Source organism: Bubalus kerabau, chromosome 17, assembly GCF_029407905.1.
Source record: "Bubalus kerabau isolate K-KA32 ecotype Philippines breed swamp buffalo chromosome 17, PCC_UOA_SB_1v2, whole genome shotgun sequence".
NCBI lineage: Eukaryota > Metazoa > Chordata > Mammalia > Artiodactyla > Bovidae > Bubalus > Bubalus kerabau.
The window spans coordinates 64,256,717-64,280,993 of NC_073640.1; the positions used below are offsets into that span (position 1 = coordinate 64,256,717).

At 42.1% G+C, this 24,277-nt stretch overlaps 1 long non-coding RNA gene across 2 annotated transcripts; it reads right to left on the reverse strand.

Moving 5' to 3' along the window:
• Positions 1–1,484: 1,484 nt before the first annotated feature.
• Positions 1,485–22,209, reverse strand: LOC129631695 (uncharacterized). Of its 2 annotated transcripts, none has more exons than XR_008704150.1 (5): positions 21,576–22,209; positions 16,089–16,215; positions 15,499–15,595; positions 3,920–4,015; positions 1,485–2,434 (listed from the first exon to the last, which is right to left on the reverse strand). It is a non-coding gene; the product is annotated as an uncharacterized LOC129631695 (long non-coding RNA). The 2 variants fall into 2 exon arrangements; XR_008704151.1 differs by lacking the exon at positions 21,576–22,209 and adding an exon at positions 17,653–21,283.
• Between the last annotated feature and the right edge of the window lie 2,068 nt (positions 22,210–24,277).

Here is a 24,277-nt window from a genome sequence, read left to right on the forward strand (position 1 = left end):
CAGTTAGAACTGGACATGGAACAACAGACTGGTTCCAAATAGGAAAAGGAGATCATCAAGGCTGTATATTGTCACCCTGCTTATTTAACTTATATGCAGAGTACATCATGAGAAACTCTGGACTGGAAGAAACACAAGCTGGAATCAAGATTGCTGGGAGAAATATCAATAACCTCAGATATGCAGATGACACCACCCTTATGGCAGAAAGTGAAGAAGAACTCAAAAGCCTCTGATGAAAGTGAAAGTGGAGAGTGAAAAGTTGGCTTAAAGCTCAACATTCAGACAACGAAGATCATGGCATCCGGTCCCAGCACTTCATGGGAAATAGATGGGAAAACAGTGGAAACAGTGTCAGACTTTATTTTTCTGGCTCCAAAATCACTGCAGATGGTGACTGCAGCCATGAAATTAAAAGACGCTTACTCCTTGGAAGAAAATTTATGACCAACCTAGATAGCATATTCAAAACAGAGACATTACTTTGCCAACAAAGGTTCGTCTAGTCTAGGCTATGGTTTTTCCTGTGGTCGTGTATGGATGTGCGAGTTGGACTGTGAAGAAGGCTGAGCGCCGAAGGATTGATGCTTTTGAACTGTGGTGTTGGAGAAGACTCTTGAGAGTCCCTTGGACTGCAAGGAGATCCAACCAGTCCATTCTGAAGGAGATCAGCCCTGGGATTCCTTTGGAAGGAATGCTGCTAAAGCTGAAACTCCAGTACTTTGGCCACCTCATGGGAAGGGTTGACTCATTGGAAAAGACTTTGCTGCTGGGAGGGATTGGGGGCAGGAGGAGAAGGGGACGACCGAGGATGAGATGGCTGGATGGCATCACTGACTCGATGGACGTGAGTCTGAGTGAACTCTGGGAGTTGGTGATGGACAGGGAGGCCTGGCGTGCTGTGATTCATGAGGTCGCAAAGAGTCAGACACGACTGAGAGGCTGATCTGATCTGTTATGATTGACTTTCACTTTCACTTTGCATCATGTGAAATGTCGGGCTTGAAGAAGCACAAACTGGAATCAAGACTGCAGGGAGAAATATCAATAACCTCAGATATACAGATGACACGACCCTAATTGCAGAAAGCAAAGAGTGCCGGGGTCCAGCCCCGGCTGATCCAGAGTATTCGAAGCGGGGCCGATGTCGTGAGGATCAGGATACAATAGCTTCAATTAGATATTAATTAGAGATATAAAGAGTAATAGAATGAAGATAGCTCAATAGGAAAATTCAGTGGAGAAGAATCTGAGTAGCTTGGTTTACGCAGGAGACCAATAAAACTTCAAGACAAGAAGTTTGCACCACTTACGTAGGCCACAGGCATCCTTCTGTTCTCCTGAAGGAGAGGAGGCACTGAGGCCTCCCCAGTCGGATCTTAGAAGCCCAGGCATAACTAGTAAGCATGGCGGGTTTCGTGCTCCAGATGGAGACTCAGCCAGAGTTTGAGAGAGAGAGAGAGAGAGACATGGGGAGACCAGTATTTCAAGGAACTGATCCCAATTCTTTATTTTCCAGAGTCTGTTTTTATACACTGAGATGTTATGCAAAAGTCACGTGGGGACAGCAGTCCTGACTTTTATTAAAGTCAGGTGCTTCATACAAATGTATACAGAGGTATTAGGGGTGTTACATCATCTTCTGGCCAGGGGGCCTGCTGACAATTTAAGACCCTCTCCTTGTGACAGCGGTCAGTCAACACTTATTTCTCCAGGGGTGATTATTCTTAAAACAGATGCCACCCAAATAACATTACATTCCTATAGGGTGAGGGTGTAGTGGGTTTTAATTAAGGAAAGAATTTACTTAGCCTAAGGTCTAACGTGATTAATATCAAAGGTTAATACTTATTTCTTCTATATATTCATTAATGTGTATAAGGGCAGGGGATGTGGAGACTTAGCAGTAAGCATTTGCTCAACAAATGAAAAACCCTTCACCAATACAATTTCTAATCAGCCCACTATACTTATACTAATGCTTTTCTAACTTCTCTAAAGAACCTGTTTTTAGAAGGTTTAAAGCATCTCATGCCTCTCACTGTTGGGAGGCTGTGAGCAATCACATGTGGCTGGACAAGCCTGTCAGGCAGGCTAGAGAACCTTCAGAGGAGTTTGTAGGTTGAAACACTCTTGTCACACCCAGGAGTTTTTATTAACTGGAGCTCTAAGTTAACTCCTTCTCCAAAAGAGGTGGTGGGGGACAGCCCCCCCCCCCCCCCCCGTAAAGTCAGAGGTGTAGGTGAGAGCACAAAGTAGTCAAGTAGGCAGGCTCTGGTTATGGGGGTAGATGCTCGAGGATTTCCAGGGGGACTCCTGAGGCTCGATCCCGCCTTTGTGTATGTTGAGCCTCCTTCCTCATGACCTTTGCCATGGGTGGAGTGCCTCACGCTGGCCCCCAACAAAAGAGGAACTGAAGAGTGTCTTGATGAAACTGAAAGAGAGGAGTGAAAAAGTTGGCTTCAAACTCAGCATTTAGAAAACTAAGATCATGGCATATGGTCCCATCACTTCATGGCAAATAGATGGGAAAACAATCAAAACAGTGACAGACTTTCTTTTCTTGGGCTGCAAAATCACTGCAGATGTTGACTTCAACCATGAAAGTAGAAAACGCTTGCTCCTTGGAAGGAAAGCTATGAGCAATATAGACAGCATACCAAAAAATAGAGACATTCCTTTGCAGACAAATGTCTGTGTACTCAAAGATATGGTTTTTCCAGTAGTCATGTATGGATGTGAGACTTGAACCATAAAGAAGCCTGAGCATCGAAGAATTGATGCTTTTGAACTGTGGTGTTGGAGAAGACTCTTGAGAGTCTCTTAGACTGCAAGGAGATCACACCACTCTATTCTAAAGGAAATCAATCCTGGATATTCATTGGAAGGACTGATGCTAAGGCTGAAGCGCCAATACTTGGACCATCTGATGTGAAGAACTGATGCGTTGGAAAACATCCTGATGCTGGGTAAGACTGAGGGCAGGAGGAGAAGGGGACGACAGAGGATGAGATGGTTGGATGGCATCACTGACTCAATGAACGTGAGTTTGAGCAGGGCCTGGGAGTTGGTGATGGACACGGAAGCCTGGCATGCTGTAATCCATGGGGTCCCAAAGAATTGGACACGACTGAGTGACGGAACTGAACTGACTGATAGATATAATTGATTCTCTTTTCTATACAGTAGTACAAAATTGTAAAACAGCTATATTCCAGTTAGAACTTTTAAAACTAATTTCTTTATATAATCTAGAAATGTTTATAACTTGAATCAAGTATTAATAATATGGTGCGAAATGTGCTAAGCATTTATGCCAGTTCATTTTAAAATTCTATGAGGTAATTGAATATAGTAAACATTTTTGCATTTTAGAATTGGGGCAAATATATTTAAGATATTTAATAGGAGATCATATAAGGAAAAGAGAAACCTGAGATGTGCAGTCTTTCATTTTCGGGACGTTTTGCTTTCTGTAGTGAAAAAAGTTTTTGAGTTTGAAATTTATTTAGGAGGTCCTTCTAGATCCCAGTGAATAGGAAGTTATAAATCAGAAAACAAAAACCTGTCCCAGTATTCCTAGAAATTTAGCAGTTTGTCTACCACTTCACTCACACATTTTTGCCTGGAGGTACAAAGAAACTTTAAAAGGACTGTCATACAGTTACTCAAAATGGGTACAGTTTTCTTGGACCCCCAAGAAATGGAAGGGCAACCAATGAATGCAGTTTCTCACAAGACAAGAGGAGACTTTTAGTTCACACTGATACATTTCTATGACAGCAGTGGACACAAACCCAGGTTTTCCAAAATCATTTCCACCAAAGATGATCTTCCAAAACCACCTGACAAAGGATGACTTCCTCACTACTCCTTGGACCTCTGATCTGAGTCATCATCTCCATCCATTCATACATACCTGGGAATACTGCTGTTGACTCCATTCTCCTTATACTCCTGGGATCATTCAATTGCTCCAGAAAGGTAATCAGGTCCAGCTTAGAGCCCACGAGACCTGTTCATCAGAGAAAGGAATATTTGTGTTGTCAGAGACTCATCAGTGTCCAATCCAATATATGTTCAGTTGAGACAAGAACGCAAGAGACAATGTTAATACAGCCTGGAAAATGATTTCCCCAAATAGTTTTTTCAAATCACCTATATAACACTGACAAATACATAACATCAGATCCTGAGATACTGGTCAAGTACGACAAAGGTAAAGTAAGTGTGTAACTGTGAAATTAAGAAAAGGTGTGCCTCTGGCATGACCCTGAGGGATGGTATGGGGAGTGAGGTGGGAGGGGGGTTGAGGATGGGGAACACGTGTACACCCTGGCGGATGCATGTTGATGTATGGCAAAACCAATACAATATTGTAAAGTAAAATAATAATAATATTAAAACTAAAAAAAAAGAAAAAATTAAAAAAGAAAAGGTGAGCCTATTTAATACTACAGAGCTTATACAATTACCACTAACCTAGAATGCAGTGATAGGTTCCAGTGAAGGGTGTCAGATTCATGATCTCCAAACAAGAAGATTTAACTCTGGGACCAGGGACCAGGCACCAGGGTTGATCGCTGAAGAGCATTTGTGTAGCAGAACTTTATTAAAGTGAAAAAGAGACAGAGAAGTTTCTGACGTAGACATCAGAAGGGGGTGGAGAGTGCCCCCCTTGCTAGTCTAAGCAAGGGAGCTATATACTTTTTAAATCAGTAATTACAATAAATCAAAAGAATGTCTCAAGGTTTTAAAATTTTTACCAGACCCACTCCCACAATCCTAAAGGAAATCAGTTCTGAATAGTCATTGGAAGTACTGATGCTGAAACTAAGACTCCAATACTTTGGCAAGCTCATGCGAAGAGCTGACTTATTTCAAAAGACCCTGAGGCTGGAAAAGATTGAAGGTGGGAGGAGAAGGGGACGACAGAGGATGAGATGGTTGGATGGCATCACCGACTCAATGGGTTTGAGTAAACTCCGTGAGTTGGTGATGGTCAGGGAGGCTTGGTGTGCTGCGGTCCATGGGGTCGCAAATAGTCAGACAAGACTGAGCAACTGAACTGAACTGAACCAGACCCTCTCCCATAATATAAATTCTAAGATCTCAAGCAGGATACATTTTGTTATATAATCCCTAGTACAAAGTTTAAACCGAGTTTTTTGTTGTATAATCATCAGCTCTCGGCTTAAAGAAAAAGTGCTGTGTCTAAGACACATAAAGACTTTAAAAAGTCATTTTATGTGTCTAAGACCAAGGAATGTAAAGGGAAAGAAGGTATTTGTCTTTTCCTCCTCCTTGAGAATTGCAGACCCCTATCTCCTCCTTGAGAGTCCCAGACCACCTCCCTCCCCCTTCCTCCTCGGGACCCTGGACTTCTTATCAACCTGCCTAGGAATTGACTCTCACAGAAGGAGGCAGAGTACATCAAGGAAGAAAAAGGTTACAAGCATAATGAATTATCCTGAAGCCTTTCTTTCCAAATTCATACATACCGATTTCCCTTAGAAAGGAGAGATTTCAAACTATTGTGGGAATCAGAAATTTTCAGAAACATTCTAGAAATGATGGAACCAAAACCCAGTAGGTAGATAAGGGATTCTGGAAGGAAGCTGTCATCATCCAAGCAGGCCAGCTTCCTAGAGTGCTCTCACATCACATCCCTGTACAGTGCCCATGGAAAATTTTGTGAAAATTCTGGACCACTGAGTTGAGTCACTGGGCTTCCCAGCTGGCTCAGTGGTAAAGAATCTGCCTTCCAGTGCTGGAGATGCGGCTTCAGTCTCGGGGTGGAGAGAATCCAGGGGAGGAGGAAATGGCAACCCACTGCAGAATTCTTGCCCGGAAAAATCCCATGGACAGAAGAGAGTTGATTCTATGTATAATGGCACTTTCAAACTCTGTTCTAAATATCTAAATGGCATGCAGGTGCTAAGTCATCACTGCATTTCCCAACGTCCCTAAAATCCCAACACCAAACCACATCCCAGTGGGAGTGAGGATAGGAGTGACTGCAAATGCTGATCTCTCACTAAAAAAGAATATTTTCAACAGTTGAAAGTCTCTGATCGACGCTGAGAATTCATCATGCTCCATAGAAACCGAGGCTGCAGACAACAGAGAAAAGGCTCTGGGACAGAAGGAAGTAGTCTAAAGGGCTGGTCTGCACTATCATAAGAAGAAATAGGAAAAATAAGATGATAATAAATGCCTGGGAAGAAAAATTAGAAGCAGAGAGCTCAAGGCTTGCATATTCTCATTCGGGCATTTTAGGAGGAAAAGCAGACACAGCCTGAGACCCAGGACAGGATATTTACCTGAGAAGCTGCCATTTCCTCCTCTTCTTCTCCTGCTCTGTCTTCTCTGGGGATATTACGCTGCAAACGCACTTACGAGTTTTGAGAAAATACCTTGGAGGGCATCAACACAACTTTCTAACCTGCAACCACCGCTCCTACAAACAGAAGGATTTTGAAAAGCTGAGAAGACCGACCTCTCCTGTCCTCTGTCTCAGGAGAGATTCAGGAACAATCAATTCCTACCTGGAGACCAGCCTGTGAACTCATTTCTTGATTGTTCTCTCCCCATAGAGAACTCCTAACACTCTGCTCACACAGATGATGTGAGCTGACTGACTTCCGCAGTCCAAATCCAGCTAGACCAACCCTGCTGCCTCTCCTCAGAAAGACTCTGGGGCTCAGCTCTAAGATGGACCAGATGGGCCAGGAGCCACGTCCTTAACCCGGGCCTCTGCTTAGAATCACCTGGAACACTTCCTAGACACCACAGTGATGCTCCCACAGGACCACACAGAACTCTGTTGGGAGGGCATCAGTGAGGTCATTTCTGAAACGGGTCACGTAATCCTGATGGGAATCCAGAAGGAAACCACTTGGCTAAAGATTCTTTCTGAACCATCTCAATGAATACAAATTCCTGGTGGTCAGGTGCCCACTCCAAGAACTTATGAATCTGCAGGTCTACAGTCGGGCCGTGAAAGGAGTCATCAGCAAATCCCTTTTTTTTCTGATGTTTCTTCCCCGAAACCAACGTTCCGGAGTCCTGAGCTCAAAGCCTCACACTCACCACACCTAAGACTTCTCTGTAGGGGACGATTTAGGGCAGGAATTTCTTAGAGAGGTTAAAGCTAGAATCAGGCAGAGAAAACAGGAGTACTTGCAGTTCAGCTTTTACACTTTGCCCTGAGTCTTTGCCTCAGGCTCTCTAGGCTGAGTGTGGGTTAATTCATTCAAACCAAGTCAAGGACTCTGGTGAGCACTGTGGGGGTGTTGAAAGCTTGTTGTTCAACCAAAAAGACCCCTGGATTCTTGGCCTCCTGAGAAAAAGAATTCAATCTGGGGCCAGAGATGAGGCTTGATCGCTCAGAGCTTTTGTGTAATAAAGTTTTATTAAAGTATAAAAGAGATAGAGAAAGCTTCTGACATAGACTTCAGAAGGGGTTACATACTTTTAGTTAGTTATTCCAGTTAATCAAAAGACTGTCTGGAGGTTGTAAAGACCTCACTAGACCCACTCCCATAATTTACATTTTAAGACAACAAGATTAGCCAGAAAGTTTTTTTCCAGAGAGTGTCCTCAAGCAGGAAAAAACCACGTTTGTCCTTTCTTCCTCCTTGAGAATTCCAGACTCCTCTCTCCTTGGGGACCCCTGGACTTATGAACCTGCCAAGAAATTGACTCTCTCAGTGTGATTGAACGGGGGTCTGTGGATAGACCCTGAGGTCCAGCAAGACTGCTGGTCTCAAGGAAGGGGTTCATCTAGTGCATGTGCTCACAAGACTGGCTGGTGTGAGCTCAAGGACCTGCAGGCTGCCTGATCCCCAGACAGATGCTGAGGCAGCAACATCATGGAGCAGTTTAGGGAAACTGTCAACAATACTCTGTATCATTTTTCTTACTAGAATCATCCCAGTGTCTAAGTAGTTACAAAATGAGAGAGGAGATACAACCTAGAAATGATGGAATGTACATGAAGTTATGAGAAGTTTAAATCCAGTGAGTAAACTAATTTCCCCATATGCCATCTTTGTGTGTTACCGAACAGTTAATTGCGGTCTCTTCACTACAACCTTAAATAAGGTGGGCGAGGTTGCTGTTGGTGGTGGGTTAACATTTCATTTATTACAACCAACCAAAACAATAAAAGCCATTCACTTTTATGAATAACCATGTATTAAATTTCACACATAGTTGAAATAAAACCTTTTACAATCCACGGTATGATCCATGATTAAATACAGATCAAAAGTACGGAGAAAGATATTCATTTGTTGATAGAATGTTGTGAGATTTCTGATTTCCATGGCTTACCAAACAAAGACTAGGAAGCACTTAGCAAGCATGATATACACCAATTCCATGCCTTTTCCAGGAAGGGTTTCTTACGTTTCTAGCTTATTACTGTCCTTATTTCAACACTGTCAAGTAATAATCATGACTTGTGTTGATATTATAAAGATACATCAATATTGCAGTGAACTGTCATTGTGTTCTTCTTACAAATGAAGGATATTACTATTGTAACGAACTTCTGTCTTACTTTAATACACGGAAAGACTAAATGATCACTTACTTCATGGCAACCTCCAGATATTTCACGTCAATGACAAACACCTCTATTTAAATGTTCATTGTCCATTTTACATTATGGCATCCTCAATCTTCTAATGGAGATTAGATAGAAATGGTTGCAACACAATATAAATAGGCTAATCTTTAATAAATCATCAAAAACCTATGTTTGCAAACACACTAGAAAGAAAGCATAACGTGGATTATTTGAGTGGTGAATTACATTCAGTCCAAATAACCTCACATCACATCATTATTAACAAGCATATATACATTGCTAAGAACTGTAATGTTCTAACCGTCAACCTTCATCTCACGATTCATGCTAAAATATTCATTTTCGATCTGTTTTAACTATGGAGTGCTCTTGCCTGGAAAATCCCATGGATGGAGGAGCCTGGAAGGCTGCAGTCCATGGGGTTGCTGGGGGTCGAACACGACTGAGCGACTTCACTTTTCACTTTCATGCATTGGAGAAGGAAATGGTAACCCACTCCAGTGTTCCTGCCTGGAGAATCCCAGGGACGGGGGAGCCTGGTGGGCCGCCGTCTATGGGGTCGCACAGAGTCAAACACGACTGAAGTGACTTAGCAGCAGCAGCACGCATATTTACTTCGATTTAACTTTTGATTAAATACCTTTCTATATATTTGTCACGTTGCTCCTCTGTCTTTCATATACCCTTGTATATTCCCATTCTTTCATTAAATTTAAGTTTATGAGGTGAAATATTTGATATATTCCTAGGTTTGCTTTTGGGAATATACATTGGGAAGGTTTCTAATCAGTCTTCAGAATTTATTCAACAGCAGACTGTTCAGAATCCACAGAAAGAAAACAAGTGTAAGATATGTGGGAAAATATTTTACATTGGTTTCTTATATGAACTTTTGTGTTTTCTGATGCATGTTTGGAACAAACTCTTCCATCACTTGTTCCATTACTAGGGTTTCTCTCAAGTGTGTGTTCTCAGATGTTTAGTGAGATTACTACTATGACTAAAGGCTTTGTCACATTCTGTACATTTATAAGGTCTCTCTCCAGTATGAATTCGTTGGTGTTGAGTAAGATGTGAGCACTGAATAAAGGCTTTTTTACATTCTTTACATTTATAAGGCTTCTCTCCAGTATGAATTCGCTGATGATAGCTTAGCTGTGAGTAACAGATAAAGGCTTTGCTACATTCTGTACATTTATAAGGTCTCTCTCCAGTATGAATTTGCTGATGATAGATTAGATGTGAGGAACAGATAAAGGCTTTGCTACATTCTGTACATTTGTAAGGCTTCTCTCCCATATGAATTCGCCAATGTTGAATGAGGTTTGAGTTGTGGTTAAAGGCTTTGCCACATTCTGTACATTTATAAGGTTTCTCTCCAGCGTGAATTCTCTGATGTTTAGTAAGAAGTGAGCTATGGTTAAATGCTTTGGTACATTCTGTACATTTGAAAGGTTTCCTTCCTGTATGAATTTTCTTATGTCTACGTAGATGGCATGAGTTACTAAATATTTTCCCACATATCTTACACTTGTTTTCTTTCTGTGGATTCTGAACAGTCTGCTGTTGAATAAATTCTGAAGACCGATTAGAAACCTTCCCATATTCAGTACAAGTTCTCTCTTCAGTACAAGTACTCTTATCTAGAGAAAAACCTGACATTTGATCAAAGGTATTTGCACATTCATTACTTTTAGAATCCTTGTTTGATGATTCAGAACCCTGATGTTTCATAAGGTTTGAGTCTCCTTCAACCCTATACCCATTTTCATTGCCTGAATACCTTCTCAGTCCACCATAAATACTCTTGTAATTATTGGAGCTGGAGCTGTTACTTAAGGTCTGACTCATTTTATTACATAAAGAAGGTTGTTGTGTATTAACCATATCACAATATTTATTGAACAATGATGGCTGGATTATGTCTCCTCCATTATTATCAACATTATACATCTTGGAATGGAGAGAAAATATCCGTTGGGGGAAGAAAAATGACTCTCTTCTCTTGGACCTCTCAAATTGATTAGATAGTGAATTTTCCCACTCATTGTTAAATTGTAGGTGTTCAGACATCCTTGAATGTATGTTTAGTCGAAGCCTACGTTCACAATTGTCTGAATGAGTATTTGCAATAGAGACTAAATTACCTTGCATATTTTCCACGTGTCCTTTTAGAGAATATGTACGTTTCAAAAAAGGATGGAAATCTTTTCTTAAACACTTACACTTCTCGTTAGATGTTGAAGACTGAAGTTGGTGTTTTTCCCAGTTTGACTCACGTTGCTCATTGCTTTTGGCAGTATTGTTAGCATTATGTGTAACTGTCTCCATTTCTTCATGTCCATATAAACATCCTCTCTGTCTTTCATATACCCTTGTATATTTCCAGTCTTTCATTAAATTTAAGTTTCTGAGGTGAAATATTTGATATATTCCTAGGTTTGCTTTTGGGAATACATCTTCTAACGCTGCATTCCTTGGCATCAAATCCTGGGTGTCTTGTGGAGACACAGCTGAAAGATACCAAATAACAAGTAATTTTCCCTGCTATTCTCAGTGAATATCTTTAAAGATTTAGAGAGTCTCACTGGGGGAGCTCAGTTTGGAGAGAAGGAGAGCCTCATTCTCTGTGGGAAGAAAACATGGCAACCAGCGTGTGGCAGCAGGACAGAGTGAGACCTGCACACAGGGTGCTGACCCCAGCCCTGCCCACCCAGCCTTAGAGGCATGTCCGCCAATGCAGACAAAGGCTGGGTGCTGAAATGTGGGCTTTGTAAAGCGGACCGAGGCAGAGGACTACTGCTGGCTATGAGGAAACATCCTGAAGGGATGGGCATGAGGGAGGAGCTCTGCAAACAAGATCCTTGTGGTGAAGCCTGAACCACCATAGAGCAGAGTGCCATTGGTGAGTGACGCCCAAACAAGAAGCCCATTGCATCCCATGTTCCTTGTGTTGCCCTCTGCTCGTCAAGGACTACGAAGAACTCCACCCACGTAGGACTTTTGAGCCCCCAGCCACGGCCTCCCCCATCCAACGCCTCCACAATCAGCAGAATCCTGTGCTCTGGGGCAGCCTCAGGAGAAGACACCTGTGAGTTGGCCACATGCACAGATGGAGCTGAAAGCACACGTGAAACCCAGGGATAAAGAAGAAAAGCTGAAACCTCTCCTTGGAGCAACACAAGCCATGGTCTTACACTGATGACCGGCCTTGTAACCTCAGCCCCTACAGAGCATCTGAATCAACAACCAGGGCTCTCCAGTCATGGCAGGTATAGCTTTAACAGCTGTAGACTTTGTGGGCTCCTACACAAGGGGGCTGGGCCAGGACAGAGCCAGAGCTGCAGCGTAGCACCACAGCGGGTCCAGCTGCACACTCAATGCAATCCCAGGACCTGACTTCACTGAATCTATGCTGGTGACCTTGCGAAAGCAACATCTGAGAGACACCAGGGCCATGTGCCATCATGCCCATGGTTAAGGTGGTCTAAGAGCAGTGCCAACACTACATATCATGAGAGCCTGCAGAACGCATGAGAGGGGACACCAGACCACACCCTGAGGTGAATATTCCTAGAGGAGCAATACTCAGTGACTTCTCTCCCAGTGGGTGTGCACCAAAACCATCTGCCTTGCACCACAGATCAGAATCACAGCGAAGACTCCTATCTGGGAGCTCTATTCCACCATGCAGGGAGCAGGCACCACCAGAGGCAGGGCAGTAACAACCACAGGACAAGGGGGAAACAGCCCTGAATATCCCCAGCAGGTTCTGGTCACAGTTAACAGCAATCAAAGCACAGATCAAGAGAGGAAAAGGGTACAAACCTCTGGACCAACCTCACTCACCAAGGTGCAGATACCAAAAGGAAGATTAACTAAGTTTCTGCACCCATCAAAACAGAGACCACAAACAGAACGCTGGACAAAATGAGATGGCAAAGAAATAGGTTATAGGGGAAGAAACAAGATAAAAACCTCCAAGGACCACTGATTTAAGAGGTGATAGGTAATCTAATGATTCCATCTTGCTTTTAGTCATCTTAAGTGGAGACACCAAGCACTTTCAGAAATCCTAGGTGCCTAGTAATTCTTTAATGCACTTCTTGCCACACGTTTCTGAGAATGTTCTATTCGGTCTTTTGATCTAAAAATCATAAATGATAGTGACAGAGAACTAGTCAGAAACTGAGGACACATAAGACAGTGTCCAAGGAAGCTGAATACAAATAAGACAAACTTAATATAGTACTAGTTTTCAGAAATTAAATAAGAAGAGAGACTTTAAAACTATGATTGAAAGAGGGAACTCTACTCATTGCTCTGTGGAGACCTAAATGGGAAGGAAATCAATAGGATGGTAAAGACTAGAGATCTCTTTAAGAAAATTAGAGGTACTGGGAATATTGCATGCAAAGATGAGAACGATAAAGGACAGATACGGGATGGACCTAAAAGAAGAAGAAGATATTAAGAGAAGTAGGCAAGAATACATGGAATAAGTATACAAAAAAATCTTAATGACCGAGATAACCACGATGGTGGTATTACTCACCTAGTAACAGACATCCCGGCATCCAAAGTCAAGTCAGCCTTAGAAGGCATGAACACCAACAAAGCTGATGGAACTCCAGCTGAGCTATTTCAAGTCCTAAAAGATGATAATGCTAAAGTTCTACACTCGATAAGCCAGCAAATTTTGGAGACTCAGCAGTGGCCTCAGGACGGGAAAAAGGCAGTTTTCATTCCAATCACAAAGAAAGGCAATGCCAAAGAACACTCAAACTACTACACAATTTCCCTCATTTCCAACAATAGCAAAGGCTCAAAATTCTCCAAGTGAGGCTTTAACAGCACGTGAACCCAGAGCTTCCAGATGTTCAAGCTGGATTTAGAAATGGCAGAGGAATCAGAGATCAAATTGCCAATATCCCTTGGATCATATAAAAAGCAAGAGAGTTCTGGAAAAACAAATACATCTGCTTTATTGACTACCCCACAGCTTTTGATTGTGTGGATCACAAGAAACTGTGGAAAATTCTTATAGAGATGGGAACACCAGACTGCCTTACCTGTCTGCTGAGAAATCTGTATGCATGTCAAGAAGCAACAGTGAGAACTGGACATGTGACAACGGACTGATTCCAAATTAGGAAAGGAGCACATCATTTGTCACCCTGGTTATTTAACTTATATGCACAGTACTTCATGCGACATACCGGGTTGGATGAAGCACAAATTGGAATCAAGATTTCAGGGAGAAATATCCATAATCTCAGATACACAGATGACACCACCACCACCTTACAGCAGAAAGCAAAGAGGAACTGAGGAGTCTCTTGATGGAACTGAAAGAAGAGGCTGAAAAAGCTGGCTTCAAACTCAACCTTCAAAAAACAAACATCATGGCACCGGTCAGATCGTTTCATGGCAAACAGTGGGAGAAACAGTGGAAGCAGTGAGAGACTTTAAGTTTTGGGATTTGAAAATCATTGGAGATGGTGACTACAGCCATGAAAGTAAAAGATGCTTGCTCCTTGGAAGAAAAGCTATGACCAACTTAGGCAGCATATTAAAAAGCAGAAACATTACTTTGCTGACAAAGGTCCATCTAGTCAAAGCTATGGTTTTTCCAGTAGTCATGTATGGATGTGAGAGTTGGACCATGAAAAAGCTGAGTGCTGAAGAATTGATGCTTTTGAGCTGTGGTGTTGAAGAAGACTCTTGAGAGTCCCTTGGACTGCAAGAATATCACACCACTCCATCCTAAAGGATATCAGTCCTCAATATTCATTGGAAGGACATGGTGAAGCTGAAGTTGCGATACTTTGGCCACCTGATGTGAAGAACTAATGCACTGAGAAAGACTCTTATGCCAGGAAAGATTGAAGATGAGAGGAGAAGGGGACGACAGAGGGTGAGATGGTTGCATGGCATCATTGACTACATGGACATGAGTTTGAGCAGGCTCTGGGAGTTGGTGATGGACAGGGAAGCCTGGCCTGCTGCAGACCATGAATTGCAGACTCAGACTTGACTGAGTGACTGAACAGAACTGACTGATATGTATAATTGATGCTCTTTGCTGTATAGGAGTACAAAATTGGAAAACAGCTATATTCCAATTAGAACTTTTAATAAAGATTTCTTTATATAATCTAAAAATTGTCATAGTTTGAATCAACCATTAATAATGTAGTGGAAAATGCGCTAAGATTTTATGTCAATGTATTTTAAAATTCCATGAGGTAATAGAATATAATAAGTATTTTAATATGTTAGAATTGGGGCAAATACACTAAAGATGTTTAGTATGAGATCATATAAGGAAAAGAGAAACTTTCAAGTCAATCTGAGATGTGCATTGTTTCATTTTCACCAGGTTTTGCTTTCTGCAGTGAAAAATAACTTGAATTTGAAATTTATTTAGAAGGTCCTATGTGTCGCTCCCAGTGGATAGGAAATTATGAATCAGAGAACAAAAACCCGTCCCCAGTATTCCTAGAAGTTTGGCAGTTTGTCTACGACTTCACTCACACGTTTCTGTCTAGAGGTAGAAGGAAACTTTAAAAGGACTGTCATACGGTTACTCAGAAATGAGCAGAGTTTTCCTAGGGCCCCCAGAAATGGAAGAGCAACGAATGAATGCAGTTTGTCACAAGCCAAGAGGAGACTTTTAGGTCACACTGTGATGGAGAAAAGTAATCACAAGATAAATTTATGAATGCTTTTAGAGAGAGAATGGGGCAGGTGATCCATTTCTATCACAGTAGCGGACTCAAACCCAGGTTTTTGAAAACCATTTCTATTGAAGAAAATCTTCCAAAACCATGTGACAAAAGATTAGTTCCTCCCTGCTCCTCGGACCTCTCATCTGAGTTATCATCTCCATCCATTCATACCCACGTGGGTAAATGGCTGTTGTCTCCATTCTCCTCATATTCCAGAGATCCTTCAATTGCTCCAGAAAGAAGACCAGGTCCAGCGTAGACACAAGCCCTATTTATCAGAGAAAGAAATATTTGTGTTGTTAGAGATTCATCAGTGTCGAATCCAATATGTATTCAGATGAGACAAGAACGCATTTTGTTCTAGAAAACGATTTCCTTAAATACTTTATTCAAAGTAGCTATACAATACTAACACACACCTAACATCAGATCCTGAGATTATGGTCAGGTAGTACTAAGGTAAAAGTAAGTAGTGTCAATGTGAAATTAAGAGAGGGTGCAACTATTTAATACCACAGAACTTACACAATTACCACGAACCTAGAAGGAAGGACGTAGAATACATCAAGGAAGAAAAACGTCACCAGCATAACGAATCATCATGAAGCCTTTCTTTCTAAACTGACAAATACCCATTTTCCCCTAGAAAGCAGAGATCTGAAACAACTGTGGGAAGCAGAACATTTCAGAAGACATTCTTGATATGACGGAACTAAAACCCAGTGGGTAGATAAGGGATTCTGGAAGGCAGTTATCCTCACCCAAGGAGGCCAGGTTCCCGTACTTCTCTAACATCACGTCCCTGTACAATTCCCGCTGACCGAGGTCCAGGCATTCCCACTCCTCTTGAGTCAAGTCTATGGCCACATCCTGGAACGTCAGCCGTCCCTGAAATACAAAGTACAGATGCCATGTGGCCGTGGGAAGACTTCACAATGTGACCCAAGATGAAAACGGCAAGTTCAGAGAACTGGTCGTGATTTAGTGGCTTGGCTGGTATTACAAAATATACTTTTTACACAGTACTCCTTTCTATCCAATTTCTAATGTGGAGAAAAAAGGATGAGTTATGATCTACAAGCCATTAGGGAGACTAGTCTCATCTGAAAGAGCAATTATAAAATAATCAGGGCAACATTAACATATTTATTCTTCAGTGTTCTACTCGTGTGAGATAAGACAAATTGTTTATCAAAGGAACAGGAATTTTTTTTTTTTCAAGTGTATTCTGAGCCAAGAGTTCTGATGTGGGGCCAAAGTGCCACATTTTTAGAAAGGTTATTTGAGTTAGTAATGTTGAAAATTCTGCTCGATGAATGACGATTTTTGAACCACAATGAAATAGAACAGTAAGGTAATAATTCATACATAAGTTGGAACTCTAATTGTTTTACAGATTTTAACAGGTCTAATAGGATAGTAACCTTTCTTGTGGTCTTGTCTCCTGTTGGAAAAGAATTTCCGGACATGAGACAAAATGAGAGGGACATAAAGATTATTAGAATGGGGGACGTTGTTAGAACAGTTGGCCAGCTCAAGGGAGAATGGATGTTGAACAGGGGTCCTTAGTCCACTTTCATAGGCAGGATACAAGGAGTGGGACAGGGGTCTTGCAGATCATTTGCTGACTGGATGAGGCACCTATACTGGGTGGGGGAAGAGTAAGAAAAATACTTTCTCCTTATGGGGTAGGAGGGGAGACCATTTATACTGCTGAGGAGGACCTGAAATCCATCAACAGTTACAACATCGGGGAGGGAAAGATGCTAATGGGTCTTGTTTTTCCATTCCTACATTCCAAGACCCTCCTTGGTTTTATCTAGTCTTTTGTCCCTGGGTCACCACATACCTCCCTCTCTTTATTTTTAGGGCCAATTCTTTGGCCCTTGTTGATAGCCTGCTCATGTCCAACTATCTACCCATTTCCCTTCTCACACATTTGGGAATCCAGTTTCAGGGAAAATGGAGCAATGACTGCTCTGGCTTCTTCAGGCTGAGCAGGGGCGCCATGGGGCTCTGGGTTCCCTTTGCCTACTCTGTCAGGGAGCATTTATAGAGAGAGATGAGAGTCCATTGAATGATAAGGTGAATTGCTTCAGCATTGTTTAGGTGTTGGTCAGGGAATATTCTTGCACGACCACTTGGAAATTTGTGGTCTTTTAGAAGAAACAAACTTTACAAGAAAGTTAAAGGCACATGGCCCAAAGATTAGGGGCTAGCCAGGAAAACCAGAACCGGACATCGGTTCGTGATGTTAGTGTTTCTCTAGGTACAAGAAGCAGCAAGAATTTGGGCTCATAAAATCTTTACATGAAAACATCTGACCTTTGGAGGCAGTTCTAGGTTTTTCCCAGAGCACAGGGTTCCTTGTTTCTGATCTCTACTCTGAACTCCTTTCAGGGGGTGTAGAAAGTCAGGAGCTTGCAGTGGTCATGATGTCATCTTTGTAGAGACAGCTGGCAGAGTCCAGTCAGCAGGGTCTCTTCATAGCCACATATTTAACCATGTACGGCACTGGCAAGACTCATTCCCAGGTCTAGGGAAAGTTCCATTAGGCCACTCAATGTGCTGCTTCTAGAGCAGGCCTTGTGAGTAGCAAAAGTCTCTGGACCATACCTGTCTTACAGCTTCTAGGTCCCGGAAAATATTCCCTCTTGTTGCTTCTTCCCATATCTAGAGTTACATGATTACAATCATTGATAGCATATGGAGCTACATATCAACATTTTATCACAGGCTCAGTCACACATTTAGTAACCTAAGAAACAATCTTCTGAAGCAAGTGACATAGGAAATAATATAGCTATGCTATGCTATGCTAAGTCACTTCAGTCGTGTCCGACTCTGTGTGACCCCATAGACGGCAACCCACCAGGCTCCCCCATCCCTGGGATTCTCCAGGAAAGAACACTGGAGTGGGTTGCCATTTCCTTCTCCAATGCATGAAAGTGAAAACTGAAAGTGAAGTCGCTCAGTCGTGTCCGACTCTTAGCGACCCCATGGACTGCAGCCTACTAGGCTCCTCCGTCCACGGGATTAGCTAGCAGTTATTAGTCAGGTTGTAAGTAAAAATGATAAGTCAAGCACTTTCATTAAGTAGAGCTCAGGATACCACAGGTCATCTGACTTCATTTGTTAAATGGCTATAGCCAGGTGTTAATCTCCTGGTTGTATATCATGGAGCATCTAATCTTTATCTGAAGATTGCTTCCTGACATTACCTTTAGAAACAAACTTAGAGTGTCCTTTTTAATAACTTCATTAAATCTTTTAGAAAGATAACATAAGAATGAACTATCTCAGAAGTGAGGCTTAGTAAACACTACACTTTAATTAACAAAACTAGAAACTTAGTTTAACAATGAACAAAACTTAATATACAGTGAAACAATTTTTTCATTTTGAGGGCATTAAGCCTGTAGCCCGGGAAGGCTTTAACCCATCATATAGAAATGAGGTTTGTCAGGGAGCTGGGAAAAGCCAGGCAGCCATGTTGGATTTCCCATAGCCCTGAGTCTTTGATTTACAGCTACTGTTCACCCATTTTTAATTCCCCGATTTAGGAGCAGACTATGGCCATGTTTTAAGGATATCAGGATGGCAAAAGTCTAACCATGAGGGGTTATTTTTGTAGAAGAAGAATGAGCTTTGTCTACATGTACCATAATCTTCAGATCAGATCAGATCAGATCAGTCGCTCAGTCGTGTCCTACTCTTTGCGACCCCATGAATCACAGCACGCCAGGCCTCCCTGTGCATCACCAACTCCCGGAGTTCACTCAGACTCACGTCCATCGAGTCAGTGATGCCATCCAGCCATCTCATCCTCTGTCGTCCCTTTCTCCTCCTGCCCCCAATCCCTCCCAGCATCAGAGTCTTTTCCAATGAGTCAACTCTTCGCATGAGGTGGCCAAAGTACTGCAGTTTCAGCTGTAGCATCATTCCTTCCAAAGAAATCCCAGGGCTGATCTCCTTCAGAATGGACTGGTTGGATCTCCTTGCAGTCCAAGGGACTCTCAAGAGTCTTCTCCAGAACCACAGTTCAAAAGCATCAATTCTTCAGCACTCAGCCTTCTTCACAGTCCAACTCGCACATCCATACATGACCACAGGACCATAATCTTAAGTAATGCTTATTTACTTTACCAATGTAACAAAAGGTTTTTAAAATGAATATAAATCACTTAAAGGCAAAGAAACTCATAAGCTCATATTGAAAGCTGCATTCTAAGAAAACTTTGTTCTATTAACATAGAGATTAGACTAAATTCCAGTCTGGTACCAGCTTCAGTTCAGTTCAGTCGCTCAGTCGTGTCTGACTGTTTGTGACCCCATGAATTGCAGCACGCCAGGCCTCCCTGTCCATCACCAACTCCCGGAGTTTACTCAAACTCATGTCCATCGAGTCAGTGATGCCATCCTGCCATCTAACCTATGTCGTCCCTTTCTCCTCCTGCCCCCAATCCTTCCCAGCATCAGAGTCTTTCCCAATGAGTCAACTCTTCGCATGAGGTGCCCAAAGTATTGGAGTGTCAGCTTTAGCATCAGTCCTTCCAAGGAACACCCAGGACTGATCTCCTTTAGAATGGACTGGTTGGTATCTCTAATTTTCTTGAAGAGATCTTTAGTCTTTCTCATTCTATTGTTTTCCTCTATTTCTTTGCATTGATTACTGAGGAAGGCTTTCTTATCTCTCCAGGCTATTCTTTGGAACTCTGCATTCAAATGGGCACATCTTTCCTTTTCTCCTTTGCTTTTGGCTTCTTTTCTTTTCATAGCTACTTGTAAGGCCTCCTCAGACAGCCATTTGTCTTTTGCATCAGATAGCAAACAAAATTTGTTTGTCGGGTAATCTCAGAAAAATCCTTTCCATAAATCTTGAAATAGCAGTATTCTTACAAAGGCATCAGAGTGAAACCATAGAAGTCATGTTTAAATCTGATTGAACTGCAATTGACAATGTAGCCTGGTCACTACTGTGACTTGTAACACTGTAACAGGGTAAGTACAATTATAGTTGACCACATTTTACTAGGGCGTATCAGATCTATATATGACTTCCACATCATTCTAGGATATCTATATTAGTAACATCAACCATATAGCACAATCTGAGAAGATTTATCACCCCTTCAACCATACTTCCCATGTAATTTAACATGTCCAATGAACCCAGGTAGTTTAATAGCTCCCTGGGATGTCTCACGGGCCCTCTGAAGCATTCCAAAGTCAGCTAGAAGTCAAGTCATTTAGGAAGTTTTGTGGACAAATATCAAAGGGGGTTATAACACTCAGTCAGATAAAATCATATAGATCACTGGGAAACAATATATTCACTTAGCCCAAAACAAAGAAGATTTCAAAGGTAAACCTAGAACAGATCACTTCAGAGATAAAGAAACTTAAAATCCATTATCAAAGGCAGCTCAACATCACAAGAAAACATGTATTTATGCACAAAACTCTTCCCTTGGCGTTCACTTTCCATAAAACCTTATCACTTTCTGTACCCATTACTTTGTTCTCCCATGATGAAAGAGCCACCTCAAAGTCAGACCTACTTCCTTTTCTCTTCATAAAATGTAATTTCTTTCCTCATACCTTCTTTACTGAAAATACACATGCTACTTTCCTTAAGCAGCCTAGAACTTAAGCATTCTGTGGATTGGTGAACATAAATACCAGTGATAATTTCTAAAAAAAATATTCTAGAGAACATCTCAGGATGGCATCAAGCATTAGTCATGAACAGTCCAACATCTCTACTTTCTCTGTAAGAGGAAGTTAGTCCTCAGTAATGAATGTTTCAGAATCTTATTTTACTTGGAAATGACCTAGCTATTCCATAAACTTCCATCACTTAGTTTGGCACAGCCCTAGAAAGTCAGGTTACCGAAATCTAGAGAATGTTTTAGAGAGATATTTCTAAAGTATAATTATTCTTAAAAGAGTTTCTTTGAAAGATCATATCTCTTTTACATTTTCTTTGAAGTTTTTTTTTCCCTTTCCTAGAGGTACTTTTCTGGTTGAGAAACTTGTAACAGATATAAAAATATAACAATATGTAAGTAATAATAAACCTAGGCACAATGAAAATACTGTGCTTAATGACTCTTAGACATATCTACATTAGATTAGCAAACAAACATTAATGCTAGATATTTAATATTTCCCAGTTCACGTGAATCTGAAATTCATTTAGGTAAATTTCTCTTGGAGTTAGAATTGTCTGATTTGTAAGCACTTACCTTCCTTTGAGTGAAGTGAGTGAAGTCGCTCAGTCATGTCCGACTCTTTGCGACCCCGTGAACTGTAGCCCACCAGGCTCCTCCGTCCATGGGATTCTCCAGGCAAGAATACTGGAGTGGGTTGCCATTTCTTCTCCAGGGGATGTTCCCGACCCAGGGATCGAACCCAAGTCTCCCGCATGGCGGGCAGATGCTTTAACCTCTGAGCCACCAGGGAAGCCCTTTAGGCCAATTAAATTAGAACTCATTTAGAACTAAGCAATATTATTAAAAAAAAAAAATGCACACTGAGACATACCTAAATCCAGACAGACAGAGATTTCATAGTTTCCTGCTTAAGATTTAAAACATCTCTTTGACCCTTTTTTGTTTGCTTGTTTCTTTGGCTTGAAGTTCTGATTTGCCCAAGGCTGAGTCAGGTCTCAGGCAAAGTGGGCAGTGACATTCAAGGACATGGAAAAGGTTAATTACAAGCTTTTCCCTAGGCAGGCCTTTAAACAAGCTGCTGCTGCTGCTGCTAAGTCGCTTCCGTCGTGTCCAACTCGGTGCGACCCCATAGATGGTAGCCCACCGGGCTCCCCCAACCCTGGGAATCTCCAGGCAAGAATACTGGAGTGGGTTGCCATTTCCTTCTCCAACCTAGTTGTTAACAAGCTAGTTGTTTTAAAAATGCATATGCAAAAGGAACCGGTTTTGCAGTTTCCAAGGGAAAGAAACTTTCATTTTAACCAGTTTTCTCCAGAGTCTAAAGAATATCAGGGCCATCCTCTGTCAAAAAGTTATCTTCCCTTTCTGTAGTCTTAGTTTTATAGCTAAAATATAGACCAAATAATGCTCAAATTGACTCTGATATCAGGGGCATTTCAGCTGATAAAAATTTTGGACCATCCCTGTGGTGGGAAGTGAGGTCTTTGTCCCATCAGAAGAATCTGAAGGGTTAAGGGAATTTGCAGGGCTGGGGGAAGCTTGATCCTTGGCAGCCCTGAGAAACAGGAGTACTCAGGAGGGAATTCTTTAAGACGTTCAGGAGTGGGGGAAGCTTGGTTCCCTCTCCACCTGAGAGATAAGCTTCTTTAGAAAGGGATTCTTTAGAATATTAGGACCGTTTTGGATCCTTCAGGCTTTTGAATATAGAAGAAAGACCTGGGCAAAAGGGAACCTCAGAATCCTTTCCTAGAGATCATGTGGATATAAAAGTTCGCATACAGTTCATCTAGGAAATCTGATGGAGAGAGCAGAGAGGGACAGGAGACAGGGAGGTAACAGAACGTAAGGAAATTCTGAGTCCTTTTCCTTCTTTTGGAAAAACCTAGTGTGCCATTCAGAGGTCATTTTTGGGGGGTCCCCCGTTTGTATTGGAGCCAGGCCTTTCGGAGGGTCAAAAGTATCCAGTTTCTGAGAATGTAGCCAAGGGTTGAGTATGAGAGAGCCTCCTGGGATGTAACAGAACCCACTCATAGCCTATCCACAATAGAATGGGAGTACTGAGAGTCACTGGCTGACAGAAAGGCGTCCGTTTTCCCCCAGTGGTCTCTCCATGCGACTGAGGGCACAGAATGGCCGAGTGGCCTAACAGTCACATCCAACAGTGAGAGGAGACCTCTGAGAACCATGCAGCTAAGCCACCAGGTGACACGGGCAGAGAAAGACAGAGATTCCTGGGAGCAACCAGGTGACTCACCATTTGGTGATTCCCTCAAACGTGGAAGGCACTCTTGGGATGGTTCAAAGGCAACACCCAGGCTTCTGTAAATCAATCCAAACCAAAATGGAAAGAAGAGAAAGTGACAGGGAAGAAGGCTGAGGAATCCGCCATACAATATATCTGGGAGGCGGTGGCCTGGGAACAATGGTCTCTGTTTTGCTTCAACCTTTATGAGCCCAACATGGTGGACGGAAGTTGTCTTGCTGCGGGTGGATGCCTTTGTGGCCTGATCCATTCTGTGTGCCCCCATCCTCACATGGGAGTCTTTCTGTGGCAGGAGCCCTAATGGCTTTTACGCATCTGATCGGTGCCCACAGAATATTGGTTGGCATAGTCCTCACTTGCAAAAAAGACAAAGGAGAGACCCTCACCCATTCAAGAGGCAGCTACTTTGGGCGCAGTGAGCAGTGGGGCTTTTGGAACACACCAGAGGGTAACCCTCACCAGCGTAACTCAGTTGCCACCAAGCAGTTGCCCGTTGGAAGAGGGTCCCTGTGAGAAAGGAGAAGTGAGGAGGGGAGACAAGAGACTCCAAGTCCCTGAACAAGGCACCAAAAATATCATGGTCTGGGTGCTGGTTGGAAAAGAATTTCCAGACATGAGACAATACAGGGCTGGTTTTTCAGTTTCTGCATTCTAAGACCCTCCTTGGTTTTATCTGCTCTTCACACGTTGGGTAACCACAACCTTGGCAGAAAGAAGCATTTTATCTATTTAGTATATACTCTGTATCTTTCTGATTGTTTTTATCAGAGTCTTGAAAGTGCAAGAGAAATAACTAAAAATCAGTAATGTTGCTCTTGTACTTTTTGGCACATATTTTAACAAATAGCCATTAAATAGCAGAGCTTAAACGTTACTTCAGTTTATGTACTTTAGACTTTAATAAAACAGACAGATTCACAGAGACAACTCTAAGAAAAGTTGATAGAAGTTTCTGTAACTGTAAACAATACTAAAGACAAGAAAAGTTTTAGTCACTCAGTCATGTCCCATT